General features: G+C 45.0%; 1 protein-coding gene across 1 annotated transcript in view; it reads right to left on the reverse strand.

Moving 5' to 3' along the window:
• Positions 1 to 15,021, reverse strand: part of LOC126455458 (dehydrogenase/reductase SDR family member 11-like) — a 115,451-nt gene that overhangs the window by 87,482 nt on the left and 12,948 nt on the right. The window lies entirely within an intron of this gene.

A 15,021-nucleotide genomic window follows, 5' to 3' on the forward strand; every position in this document is an offset into this window, starting at 1 on the left:
ATCTCACGATATAAAAAAAAAAAAAAAAAAAAAAAGAGTCATCACTAAGGAAATAACCGATCTGGTCGACAATCGAGGGCAACTGCCTCGCCGCAGTGGATACACCGGTTCCCGTGAGGTCACCGAAGTTAAGCGCTGTCGGGCGTGGCCGGGACCTGGATGGGTGAACATCCAGGCAACCATGGGCTGTTGCCATTTTCCGGGGTGCCCTCAGCCTTCTGATGCCAATTGAGGAGCTACTCGACCGAATAGTAGCGTCTCCGAAAAAAAAAAAGTCATGACGACCGGGAGAGCTGTGTGCTGACCACAAGCCCCTACTATCCGCATCCTCAACTGAGGATGACATGGCGTTCGGCTGGTCCCGATGGGCCACTTGTGGCCTCAAGAAAGAGTGATGCTTTTCTTCGGCAATCAATAGATGTGATGTACATGTATAGGCAAACAAACGATCACAATTTCCGAAAAGTTGGATTCAGAAATCGAGCAAGTCAGTAACGCGTTGGTCCACCTCTGGCCCTTATAGAAGCAGTTATTCGGCTTGGCATTGATTGAGGGAGTTGTTGGGTGTCCTCCTGAGGGATATCGTGCCAAATTCTGTCCGCTTAGCGCGCCAGTTCGTCAAAATCTTGAACTGCTTATAGGGTCCTGGCCATAACGCTCTGGGCTCCATCGGGCCTGAAGACCACATAGAGCTGCATATTTATGGCTGTGGCGAATATCAAACACTTGTGTCCCTCCGCTGCCTCTCTCTCTCTCTGCTAGGTTGCTGTGCCGAATAAACGGAAAAATACAGCTTCTCACAAACCGAAATGAACAGCTAATTCAGCTCCTGGCTTGTCTGTAGGCAACTTGTGGAAATACATAGGCATTCTGCAAATAACAATACGAATTATGAAAAGAGCATCTCAGTTACCCATTCACTATGTTAATGAACCCGAGGAGTACTATTAGAACACAAAAATATGAATAAAATATGTAGGATGACGCTACATGAATAATTACATGTAAAAAAAGCGGAATTAAGAGCGATTTCAGATGTGCCGCAGGGGAGTGTCGTAGGGCCGTTGCTATTCACAATATACATAAAGGACCTTGTGGATAACATCGGAAGTTCACTGAGGCTTTTTGTGGATGATGCTGTAGTATATAGAGAGGTTGTAACAATGGAAAATTGTACTGAAATGCAGGAGGATCTGCAACGAACTGACGCATGGTGCAGGGAATGGCAATTGAATCTCAATGTAGACAAGTGTAATGTGCTGCGAATACATAGAAAGGAAGATCGTTTAACATTTAGCTACAATATAGCAGGTCGGCACCTGGAAGCAGTTAATTCCATAAATTATCTGGGAGTAGGCATTAGGAGTGATTTAAAATGGAATGACCATATAAAATTAATCGTCAGTCAAGCAGATGCCAGACTGAGATTCATTGGAAGAATCCTAAAGAATTGCAATCCGAAAACAAAGGCAGTAGATTACAGTACACTTGTTCGCCCACTGCTTGAATATTGCTCACCAATGTGGGATCCGTACCAGATAGGGTTGATAGTGGAGATAGAGAAGATCCAACGGAGAGCAGCGTGCTTCGATACAGGATCATTTAGTAATCGCGAAGGCGTTACGGAGATGATAGATAAACTCCAGTGGAAGACTCTGCAGGAGAGACGCTCAGTAGCTCGGTACGGGTTTTTGTTAAAGTTTCGCGAGCATACCTTCACCGAGTAGTCAAGCAGTGTATTGCTTCCTTCTACGTATATCTCGCGAAGAGACCATGAGGATAAAATCAGAGAGATTAGAACCCACACAGAGGCATACCGACGATCTTTCTTTCCACGAACAATACGAGACTGAAATAGAAGGGAGAAGGGATAGAGGTACTCAAAGTACCCTCCGCCACACATCGTCAGGTGGCTTGCGGAGTATGGATGTAGATGTAGATGTAGACAGTGAACTGATGGATGAACTGCACTTCTCACGAAATTTCAATCAACATCTTTTGAATGTCAAAATACGAGGGTTGGAAAGTAAATAGTGGCAACTGTTTATTCACAAGCGATACAAAAGAGTTACATGGTTGCACCTGTCACTGTCCCTCAAAGTAGACACCAGCGTTGTGTAGAACCCTTTGGCAGCGATTTGGAACGTGCAGTATACCGTTAGGATAGCCTGTTCTGTTGATGGTGCGAATGGAGCGGTCTACTGCCTGTCGAATCTCTGGAACAGTTCTGAAGCGAATGCCACGAAGTGATTCCTTCAAAGTCACAAGGACTTAAGACCGGGGAGTGTGGTGAATGGTACGGTACTTCCCAGTCCCATCGACTGAACAGAGCAGTCACAGCTAGCGTTGTTTGCGCCCGCGCATTGTAGTGCAAAATCATGGGTGGGTTGCGCAGAAAGTGTCGCCGCTTCTTTCGCAAAGCTGCTCGCAGGTGATGCTCCACAAACTAATAGTAGTACTGTGCACTGACGGTCTGGCATGGCGGAACGTAATGCATTAGAATAACACCATCACAGTCGTACACGAGAATCACCATAAATTTCACCATACTGGGGCTCTGACGCACTTTCGACTTTCGAGGCAACCCATAACCACACCATTCGTTGGATTGGAGTTTCAGTTTTGGCTCGTACGATGTGGCCATGTCTCGTCCAGTGTTACGATACGGCGTAAGAAAGCTTCTCCATCGCGCTCATAGTGCTCCAAGTGCGTCTGAGCAGCGTCGTAACGCGTCCATTTCCGCATTTCCGTCAAGTTATGCGGAATCTATCGCGATGCAATTTTCCGCATGCCCAGGCGTTCCTTCAGGATGCGAAGCGCAGTCGTATGTGCTAATCCGGTTTCGCAGGCGAGCTCACTAATCGTATGGTCTCGATCACTGTCCACTAACGCGGCAACAGCATGCACTTCTTCTTCAGAGACGCTAGGACGGCCTGCCCGATAAGTGTCTGCCACAGTTTGCCGACCTTCGTTGAAGGGTTTTAACCATACGTGCCACTGTTCTGTACGGCAATGCCGATTCCCCGCACGCCTCTTGAAGACCTTGATGACACTGTGATGCTGTACGATCTCTGACACACTCAATCTTGATCCAACTCCGCTGTTCCTGTTTCGAAAACATACTGACACCGTTATGTTAGACCGCTCGCTCGCAAATGACTGTTTCCTTCGATTGTGCGCACGCCGGTGACGTGGGACGAGCGAGTCCATTTTCTCGGAGGAAAGGTAGGTATGTCAACAACGTGTGCTATCAGTGACAGTAGTAGATTCCATGGAGTAGTGTCTCCACAGCAATGTGCCACTATTTAAGTTCCAACCTACGTACTTAATTGCCTCTTGTTCACGTAAGGAGAAATGCTTGTCATGATCAAATAAAGATGAGCATGAGTCGCACGGAAAAAGTAATGGATTTTCTCACATATTATTCGAGAATGAAATGGTGAAGATACAGATTGAAAGTCTCTGTGTGAACTGCAGTGTAATTATGTACAAGTAGGTGGAGAGAAGACCAAGAGGGACGAGAAACAGGATTTCAGGAGGGAACTGTGGTCATTGACATATTATGTGAGTGAAGTCTACTGAGACGGCAGATTGATGAGGAGACTCCCTCCCCTCCGCCACTGCAACCCTCCCCCTCCCCCTCCCCGCCCTCTCTCTCTCTGTCCACGAGGGATTATAGCTATTACAACCTCCTACTTTGCCCTCAACTTGGCTAATAAATCTATGCTAGGGCATCAGCCACATCTAACTCCGTTATTTTGCTGACTAGGTAGTCAAATTACTTAATTTCATCTACTTCGTGGCCATCGATCCTGATGTTAAGGTTCTCGTTGTTCTCATTTCTGTTACTTCTCGTTTCTTTCGTCTCTCTTCGACTTACTCTCAATCCGTACTATTTAATCATTAGACTGCTCATTCCATTCAGCAGATCAAGTAACTCTTTTTCACTTTCACTCAGGATAGCAATGTCATCAACGAATTGCATCATGGATACCCATCCACCTTGAATTTTAATTCCACTCCTGAACCTTTCATTTATTTCCATCATTGCTTCTTCGATGTCCAGACTGAACACGAGCGGATAAAGGCTTCGTCCCTATCTTACACTCTTTTTAATCGAGCACTTCGTTCTTGGCCATCCACTCTTATTTTCCCGTATCGCTCTTCTACATATTGCATATTACACGCCTCTCCCTATAGCTTACCCCTATTTTTCTCATAATTTCGAACGCCTTGCGCCATTTTACAGTGTAAAACGCTTTTTTGAAAGTCTCTTCGGGATTGCTGCCGGATCCTAAAATCAACTTGACTCGATATTTCGGCGATCCAACTGTTGGCCATCTTCAGGAAAATGCTGCTTATGCTGATGAGTCCCGCTGAGAACTGACGCCAGGTTGCAAATCGACGTCCTATATAGGCCACCGTTCGGTACACGGCGCATGCGCCGCCCATCACAGTTTCTGCCTTCCAAAACAGGGAGGTGGCACCACCCTTAGTGAAACACTGATGGCAACGATATATCGCAATCAAGGCCGCACCAAAGAACGTTCAGCTTTGATGCGAGATAATACAGGATTCCACGTCTTGCTAAGAGGAAACCCATTGTCTCTGTTGATTAAATTCATCAACGAATTTTAAGGAATTTTAACATTAAGAGTGTTTTCCGTCCACCTTCTAAATGGCTGGCTCTGAGCACTATGGGACTCAACTGCTGAGGTCATAAGTCCCGTAGAACTTAGAACTACTTAAACCTAACTAACCTAAGGACATCACACACATCCATGCCCGAGGCAGGATTCGAACCTGCGACCGTAGCAGTCGCGCGACTCCGGACTGAGCGCCTAGAACCGCTAGACCACCGCGGCCGGCTCCACCTTCTAAGATTAGGGCTCTGCTCGGCTCTGTGAAGGATGATTTGGGGCTTAGGAAACCCGGGGTGCACAAAATTCCGTGTCAATGTGAGAAAGCTTACGTTGGCCGTTCTATTCGCACAGTGAAAGACAGGTGTGTGGAACATCGCCGACATACGAGGCTACAAGAGCCGGAAAAATCGGCGGTAGCAGAACACTGCCTAAATGAGGGACACAAAATGAAATTTGAGGAAACTGTTGTGGTTGCCAACATTTCCGGTTTTTGGAACAGTGTGTATAAAGAGGCGATTGAAATTAGATTGACTGATAATTTAATCAACAGAGACAATGGGTTTCCTCTTAGCAAGACGTGGAATCCTGTATTATCTCGCATCAAAGCTGAACGTTCTTTGGTGCGGCCTTGATTGCGATATACCGTTGCCAGCAGTGTTTCACTAAGGGCGGCGCCACCTCCCTGTTTTGGAAGGCAGAAACCGTGATGGGCGGCGCATGCGCCGTGTACTGAACGGTGGCCTATATAGGACGTCGATTTGCAACCTGGCGACAGTTCTCAGCGGGACTCATCAGCATAAGCAGCATTTTCCTGAAGATGGCGAACAGTTGGATCGCCGAAATATCGAATCAAGTTGATTTTAGGGTCCGGCAGCAAACCCGAAGAGACTTTCAAGACTTATTACGCCGGGAAAGCCTACGTAGTCACATAAAACGCTTTTTCCAGGTCGATAAATCCTATTAACGTGTCTTGATTTTTCTTTACTCTTGCTTCCATTACCACCCGCAACGTCAGCATTGCCTCTTAGTGCCTTTACCTTTCCTAAAGCCAAACTGATCGTCATCTGACACATCCTGAAATTTCTTTTCTATTCTTCTGTATGTTATTTTCGTCAGTAACTTGGATGCATGAGCTGTTAAGCTGATTGTGCGATAATTCTCGCACTTGTCAGCTCTTGCAGTCTTGGATATTGTGTGGCAAATATTTTTCCGAAAGCCATATGGTATGTCGCTAGACTCATACATTCTACACACCAAAGTAAACAGTCGGTTTGTTGCCACTGCCCCCACCGATATTCGAAATTCTGATGGACTTTAATCTGTCCCTTCTGCCTTATTTGATCGTAAGTCCTCCAAGGCTCTTATAGATTTTGAGGTTAATACTGTATCCCTATCTCTTCTAAATCGACTCCTGTTTCTTCTTTTATCACATCAGACAAATTTTCTCTCTCAAGAGGCTTTCAATGTCCTCTTTCCATCCATCTGCTCTCTCCTCTGTATTTAACAGTGGATCTCCCGTTACACTCGTAATGTTACCACCCTTGCTTTTAATTTCACCGAAAGTTGTTTCGAGTTTCCTGTAAGTTGCGTCAGTCCTGCCGACAATCATTTCGATTTCTTCACATTTTTCATACAGCCATTTCGCCCTAGCTCCCCTGCACTTTTCATTTCATTCCTAAGTGACTTATATTTCTATATTCCTGAATATACTTGAGCATTTTTAAACTTCCTTCTTTCATCAGTCAGCTGAAATATTTCTTCTGTTATCCATGGTTTCTTCGCAGTTACCTTCTTTGTACCTATGTTTTTCTTCCCAACTTCTGTGATGGCCCTTTTTAGAGATGTCCATTCCTCTTCAACTGTACTGCCTACTGAGCTAGTCATTATTGCTGTATCTATAGCCTTAGAGAATTTCAAAAGTATCTCGTGATTCGTTAGTACTTCTGTATCCAACTTCTTTGCATATTGATTCTTCCTGAGTAACTTCTTAGACTTCAGCCTACTCTTCATCATCACTACGTTGTGATCTGAGTCTATATTTGCTTCTGGGTACGCCTTACAATCCAGTATCTGATTTCTCACCATGATGGAATCTAACTGAAGTCTTCCGGTATCACCACGCCTTTTCCAAGTATACCTTCTCCTCTTGTGATTATTGAACAGAGTATTCGCTATTACGAGTTGAAAGTTATTACAGAACTCGGTTAGTGTTTCTCCTCTCACTTTCCTTGTCCGAAGCTCACATTCTCCTGTAACCATTTCTTCTGCTCCTTCGCCTACAAATGTATTCCTGTCCCCGATGAGTATTAGGTTTTCTTCTGCGTTTACGTAGTGTATTACCTTTTCATTATACTCGCCGGCCGCGGTGGCCGTGCGGTTCTAGGCGCTCCAGTCCGGAGCCGCGCTGCTGCTACGGTCGCAGGTTCGAATCTTGCCTCGGGCATGGGTGTGTGTGATGTCCTTAGGTTAGTTACGTTTAAGTAGTTCTAAGTTCTAGGTGACTGATGACCACAGCAGTTGAGTACCATAGTGCTCAGAGCCATTTGAACCATTTTCATTATACTTACATACTTTCTCTATCTCTTCATCTTCAGCTCGCGACGTCGGCATGTATACCTGAACCATCGTTGTCGGTGCTGGTTTGCTGTCGATTCTGATAACTTTATTACTGAATTGTTTACAGTAACACACTCTTTGCCTTACCTTCTTACTCATAACGAATCCTACTCCCGTTATACCATTTTCTGCTGCTGTTGATATTACCGTACACTCATCTGACCAGAAATCCTTGTGTTCTTTCCATTTCACTTCACTGACCCCTACTATTTCTAGATTGAGCCTTTGCATTTCCCTTTTAAGATTTTCTAGCTTTCCTACCACGTTCAAGTTTCTGACATTCCACGCCCCGAGTCTTAGAACGTCATCATTTCGTTGGTTATTCATGCTTTTCCTCATGGTCACCGCTCCCTTGGCAGTCCCCTCCCGGAGATCTGAATGAGGAACTATTCCGGAATCTTTTGCCAATGGAGAGATCATCATGACGCTTTTCAATTACAGGCCACAGATCCTGTGGATACACGTTATGTGTGTTTAATGCAGTGGTTTACATTGGTTTCTGCTTGCTCATGCCGTTGATCATTGCTGATTCTTCCACTATTAGGGGTAAACACCCTCGACGTCACTCCCGGCGCCACCCCTCCCCCCCCCCCTCCCAATACTGTAAGACCACCTCCTCCACAGTTGACACTACACATGAGCCAAGGTAACGTTCTCCAAGCACTCGCCAAATCCAAACACTTTCGTTGGGTTGCTACGGGGCAGTGCGCGATTCATCGCTCTAAGTCACTCTTTTCCTGTCATCCACTGACCAGTGGCGTTGTTCTTCATACTAAGTCAAGCCCCGAACGGCGTTTTTTGTTTTGTTTTTAGTATGTGGCTCATGAGGAGCTGCTCTTTCTGCATTCTTCTCAACGGCCAGGCACAGACACTGTGCTAGGGGAACTTCTGGCAGCACTTTTGAAACTTACGACTGATTCCTCCCGCTGATTTCATGCGAATTTTAACTGCTGCCTTCTGCTAACGGTCTCTGTTTGTCAGTAGACGAGGCCCTCCTGGCGTTACTTTATCTGTGGTTGTTCCTCCGCTTTTCCACTGCACAGTTACATCACCAACAGTCAATGTGGCCACCTTTAGAAGAGTTGAAACGTGCCTGCTGGATCTGTTAGTTAGGTGACATTCAATGACTAGTCCACGTTGGAAGCCGCTGCACTCTCATTGTGCTGTTACTGGTTTTCTACAGCACCACCGTCACACCCCACAGTGACATACAATGTCGACAGGTCGTCAAACTATAATTCTTCTATGCGAGACCTGAGTTTCTCCTGGCGTATACAATTTTCAAACAACTTACGGGTATTCAACCAGGTAATATTTTCAGCGACCGCCGATATTTCGGCGTGAGTACACTCCGCCATTTTGCCTTGAAAATGGCGTACTCCCGTCGAGATATCGGCAGTCTCTCAAAATATTACCTGGCTGAATAGCCGGAAGTTGTTTGAAACTATAATTCTTCTAATTTACAAGAGGGAAAAGCACCCAGACGAGTGGAAAATATCTTCCCCTAGAAGCATCCGATGCCATTATTCAGTATTTACCGGCGTATTTCATATGTGAAAAGTCATGTGCCAACTGTTGTGTCTAGACAAGACAGCCTAGACACAATGAGAGGAAGCCGAAAGGCACGCGCTTAAACTCACGCAGGCTGGCGTGAGGTCTGAAACAGGATACGTAATGAGTGCTATAAAGAAAAGTACGTAGCTTCTGGAATACTTAACTTTAATCCCTAATTGTATAACATCGCTCTTGTACAGATATAATCTCCATTTCAATATACTTGGTGATGGCGCCTTGCTAGGTCGTAGCAAATGGCTTAGCTGAAGGCTATGCTAACTATCGTCTCGGCAAATGAGAGCGTGATTGTCAGTGAACCATGGCTAGTAACGTCGGCTGTACAACTGGGGCGAGTGCTAGTACGTCTTTCTAGACTTGCCGTGTGGTGGCGCTCGGTCTGCTATCACTGACAGTGGCGACACGCGGGTCCGGCGTATACTAATGGACCGCGGCCGATTTAAAGGCTACCACCTAGCGAGTGTGGTGTCTGGCGGTGACACCACACCAACGGTGGTGGGTTCGTCACTGATAGCTTACTGGAGTTCACCGAACAAAATACATTCAAAGAGGGGGGGGGGGGGGGGGATCGGGGGGAAGGGGGAACAACACACCATGAAGGAGTTATCCGAAAAGGACGAAAATCGACAAATGTGATGCACACGTACAGACAAACAAATGACAAAAATTTCAGAAATTTGGATGGTTTATGCAAGAGAAAGAGCTTTCTTTACAAACTGGGGAACTCAATAACGCGTTGGTCCACTTCTGGGCTTATGCGAGCAATTAGTCGACTAGGCATGATTGTTACAATTGTTGGACGTAGTCCTGAGGAGTATAACGGCAAAATCATTGCAATTGGCATGTTAGATCGTCTATATCCCAGGCTGATTGGAGTTTCTGCCCAAAACGTTCCAATCGTTCTCAAATTGGGAGACCTTACTGACCAAGGTAAGCACGAAGACAAGCAGTACGAAACTTCCTGGCAGACTGAAACTGTGTGCCGGACCGAGACTCGAACTCGGGACCTTGGCCAGTAAGGTAGAGCACTTGCCCGCGGTAGGCAAATATTTCGAGTTCGAGTCTCGGTCCGACACACAGTTTTAATCTGCCAGGACGTTTCATATTAGCGCACACTCCGCTGCACGGTGAAAATTTCATTCCGGAAGCCAGGACGTTTCATATTAGCGCACACTCCGCTGCACGGTGAAAATTTCATTCCGGAAGCAGTATAAACTCTCGCCGTGTGCGAGTGGGCATTATCCTCTTGAAATGTAAGCCCAGGATGACTTGCCACTGTGCTGTAAGGGTGCTGCAGGTAACAACCAAAGTGGACCTGCTTTGAAATGACATGGCTCTGTAAACCATCACTCTTGGCTGTAGAGCCATATGGTGGGCAAAAATCACTGCTGTCTGAGGCGTCTGCAGACACGTCTTCTGCCTGGAATCTCATTGATTTTCGAATTGAGCTCCGACGACCAGCGGCGACATGTCTGAAGACACGGTGAGATACCAACCTGACTGTCGCCAGCCATATGGCACGACAACCGGCAGTGGTGATGACGCCATACGATTTCGTAACGGGGCCCATTTGGTTGTCATCAGCAGCATCCTTACAGCAGAGCGGCAAGCCACCCTGGGCTTACATTTCAGCAAGATAATGCGCACCCACAAACGGCTAGAGTTTCAGCTGCTTGTCTTTGTGCTTTGCAAATCCTACCTTGGCCAGCAAGGTCTCAGCATCTCTGCCCGACTGAGAGCGTTTGGAGCACTGTGAGCAGGGCCTTCAAGCCAGGTGGGGATTCTGACTATCTAGCGCGCTAAATGGACAGAATTTGGCACGTATCCTTCAAGAGGACACCCAGAAACTCTGTTCAATCAGTGCCAATCCGAATAACTGCTTTTATAAGGGCCAGAGGTGGACCAACGCAGTAAAGAGTTGCTCAATTTGCGAAGCTCTTTCTCCTGAATACATCAACCATTTTATCTAAAATTGTAATCATGTGTTTGTCTGCACATGTACGTCATGTCTACGGATTGTCATCCGATTTTGTTAATTCCTTTGTGGTGCATGTTTTTATTGCCTTAGAGTGTAATATGTGTTACAAAGACTTGGGCCATAGACAATCCGTTTCAAATCCCACACGAAGTGCTTCTATTAATGAATACAGGTTCATCTCAAGCACGTTGCGAGCGAGCTCTACGAAGGGAGTTGCAAGCAATGGCTGGACATTTGGAGTCGGGTACTTCGCAAAAGGCCAATGTTCACAGTGGCACATGAAGCTGCACGTCCTCAGTGAGCCAAACACCGCAGAACTTGGACAACAGCTGGGGTGAAGGCGTCCGATGCATTCAGAGAAGACAGGATTTGGACTGTTTTCAAAGGTTACAAGGTGTCAAGTACACTGAAGATCGGATGAGGTGTGTGTGTTGTGTGTGTGTGGGGGGGGGGGGGGGGGTCGAAAGTAGTCCTGAGATGTTTTGGGGACGTTTTGCAAATCATGACCATGGCCCACTCATTCAGGTTATCTTGAAGCTGAACAAAGATGTTTATTTTAACGTTCCGAGTGAGCAAAAGTTATCATTTATTCAACATTTTCATGCCGAGTACGCGGCACGACTCACAATGGTCGTGTTCAGAGAGCTACACGCATATGTTCCTGGCGTGACCAATACTTGTTGCACAACTGGCCAGAATTTTTTTAATCATCAGTCTTCTGTATGATCTGATGCACAGCGCGCCAAGAAGTCTTCTCCTGTGCCAACCTTTTCATTTCAGAGTAGCACCTGCTACCAACGTCCTCATTTGTTTACCGGGTGTATTCCAGTCTCTGTCTTCTTCTACAGTTTTTACCCTCTACAACTCCCTCTAGTACCACGGAAGTTATTCCCTGATCTACATCAACATACATACTCCGCAAGCCACTGTACTGTGCGTGGGGGAGGATACCCTGAACCAGTACTAGTCATTTGTTTTCCTGTTCCACTCGCAAATAGAGCGAGAAAAAAAGATTTTTTATAAGCCTCCGTAGGGGCCCTAGTTGCTCGTATCTTATCTTCGTGGGCATTACGCGAAATGTATGTTGACGGCAGTGGATTCGTTCCGCAGTCAGCTTCAAATGCAGGTTCTGTAAATTTCCTCAGTAGTATTCCTCTAAAGGAACGTAGACTTTCCTCCAGGGATTCCCATTTAAGTTACCGAAGCTTCTCCTTAATAGCTGTGTGTTGTTCGAACCTAAAGGTAACAAATCTAGCAGCCCACCTGATGTCCAGGTGTCCTGTTGCTCTGTCCCTTCTTCTCGTCAGTATTTTCCACGTATTCTTTCCTTGCCGATTCTCTAGAGAAACTCCTCATTCCTTACTTTATCAGGCCATCTAATTTTCAATATTCTTCTGTAGCACCACATCTCAAAGGCTTCGATTCTCTTCTGTTTAGTGTTTTGTCACAGTCCACGTTTCACTACCATACATAAATGCTATGCTCCAAACGTACGAGATTTCTTCCTATAATTACGGACTATGTTTGACGTCAGTAGACCTCTCCTGGCGAGGAATGAACTTTTTCCTAGTGCTATTCTGCTTTGTACGTCCTCCGTGTACCGTCCATCTACCTAGGTAGCAGAGTTCCTTAACTTCTAAATTTTTAGACAACATAGTTGTTGTATGGAGATAAACAACGATTAATTTACTTATAACCAATTATTCGAAATGACAATCCCATTATTTATTTTGCCGCCAACCGGTTTCAACCCGAGATGGGGTCATCTTGAGGGCAATTTACACCATTTGGTCGCTCGCTAGAGTCGTCAGCCTGCCTGTGCACGGTTGGTAACTAAATAAATAAATAATGCGATTATGACTGTCACTTCGAATAACTGATACCTTAATTCCGTCTACACCATGATCCCCAGTTCTGAAGTTTCTCGCTGTTCTCATTTCTGGCACTTCTCATTACTTTCGTCTTTAACCGATTTACTCTCAGTCGATATACTGTACTCAATACAATGTTCATCCCATTCAACTGACCCTGTAAATCTTCACTTTCACTGAGGATAGCAATGACATCAGCGATTCTTATGATCTGTTTCCTTCGCTCTGAATTTTACCTCCACTCTTGAATCCTTCCTTTATTTCCGTCGTTGCTTCTTCGATGAACAGACTGAACAGCAGTGGTGAAAGACTGCATCCCTACGACACCCCTTTTTGAGTCCGAGCACTTCGTTCTTTGTCTTCCAGAGCAGAAATGATCGGACTAAAAACGATGTAAGACATTCCCACCTTAATCACGTAGAAAGTGCTTAGGGCTGCTTGGAACAACAGGTGAAACATAAAATCAATATCTTTGCAATATGGTAGCTCCACTGAGTGAAAAAGCAGTTAATGGCTTCAAGTGGATATAAATGAACGAATTTGCGGGCTGTCTTTGTCGCGGCGGTGTTACACAGAATAGCCTGATGTCTCTTTGTTGTCGCAAATTTTTTGTTCTGTGTGTTCACTGCGGTGACAGAGATAGCTAAAGCGAATCATAATTTCCCGGCGTACTGCATGAGCAAAACAATCCAGAACGAATAATCAGACCATCGAGGGTACATGTTTAGTGCCACGTGTCAGACGTTTATCTTTGAACTTTTCGCTCACGATATATGCCGGTACGGACTGAAGAATCGCTATCTCTCTTATTTTGTCAAGAAAACACCACTGTTATATGCTTATCTTATACAAGCCTAAGAGACATGCTGAAGTTACAGATAATATGTGCGGCGTTGTGTCGAACTTGTCACATTTAAGGAACAGGAAAGATGTATGAATTACGTCTGTCATATTTTTAGCTGTCTGCAGTTAATAGCAGTATCTATGTAGTATCTTTGTCCGAGTTAATAACGCTGGTAAGTTACTGCATGACTTTCCACTCAGTGGTCATTACAGCCAAAAATAATCTTTATGGCTATGCTGATAGCAACCTCGTTACGGAAAGGAAAGTCCAGACCACGCGCAGGTAGGTGCCTAACTGTTGCAAATCATCTTATACTTTCTAGTTGTCTCAATACTCTCTGAACTCTCGAGAATATAGCAATGCGTCCGAAGAGAAGGAGTCGAGGGGAGTGGTGGTGGAGTACGGGTGGCCTACAAAGTAACCTCCATCAAGTTAGACTGTTGTTTAACTCTGTTACCAATGTTGCAAAACCAAATCCATGATACGGCTACCAGAATGAAAAATGCTCCTTTAGTAGCACGAAAAGTGCGACAAATTCCTGGTAGAGTTAGGGTTGTAAAATAAGAAAACTAGCTGTTCGATTTATCTAATAGGTTCAAAGACATTTAAATAAAACATCTAGAGCTATTCGCGCTTTTTTACTTGTCAGTATTAATACTGATGTCATGTAACGTAATACATTGTGTCAATTAAATTAACATGATACATGATGTCATATCGTATAGCATACACATGCTATCCATGTCATCCAACATAGCACTTGTCATGTCGTGAAATATGACAGCGTATCGTTAATGTTTAGGATGAATGCGTCCCCTCTGGGATACTTCCTGTTACACGCTCGTATGCTTCCTGCTGTAGATGCGTCCACTCTCCAGAAGCACATAAATTTGTGCCTGTTTTTTCTTAAGCCCCTCACCATACCTGTAACAGGGGGTTGGTCTAAGAGAGCTCACTGCACTGGGAAAGTAGGCTTAACTCGTAAATAAATGCGAATACGTCAAGATGTTCTGATCTAAATTTCTTTGGAGCTGTCAGACAAGTCGAAAAGCTAGTTCCCTTCCTTTACGTTCCTATCTCTGCCGAGGAGGTCTTCGTCTTTTTTTTTGTGCTACGATAGGAGCATTTTTCATTCTGGTCCCTAACTTTTACTCTACCACAATTTTGATATTAGAGCGCCATAGCTCGACAACCGATGTAGATTTTTGTTGACTCGGACGACGAATGATCCGGTAAACGTTTTTGTATCGTCTTTCGAACCATGTTGCTTGTGTCGTGGGAACGGATAAAACTTTTTACAAAACAACAGGGCGACCATTAATTAAGTTGCATAGCTCCTTAAAAAATTTGAACAGATTCGCTCAAGTTAGAAGCACAGAAGTGGCGAGCCTAAAAACCTTGCAAAACGTGGTTTTTGCTCATAAAATCAGGATATAGGCAGATTTTTGAAAGCGAGTTTTCAGTTTTATTGTAAGAATGTATTTTTTATTTCACTGA

This window comes from Schistocerca serialis, chromosome 2, assembly GCF_023864345.2.
Source record: "Schistocerca serialis cubense isolate TAMUIC-IGC-003099 chromosome 2, iqSchSeri2.2, whole genome shotgun sequence".
NCBI classification, from domain to species: domain Eukaryota; kingdom Metazoa; phylum Arthropoda; class Insecta; order Orthoptera; family Acrididae; genus Schistocerca; species Schistocerca serialis.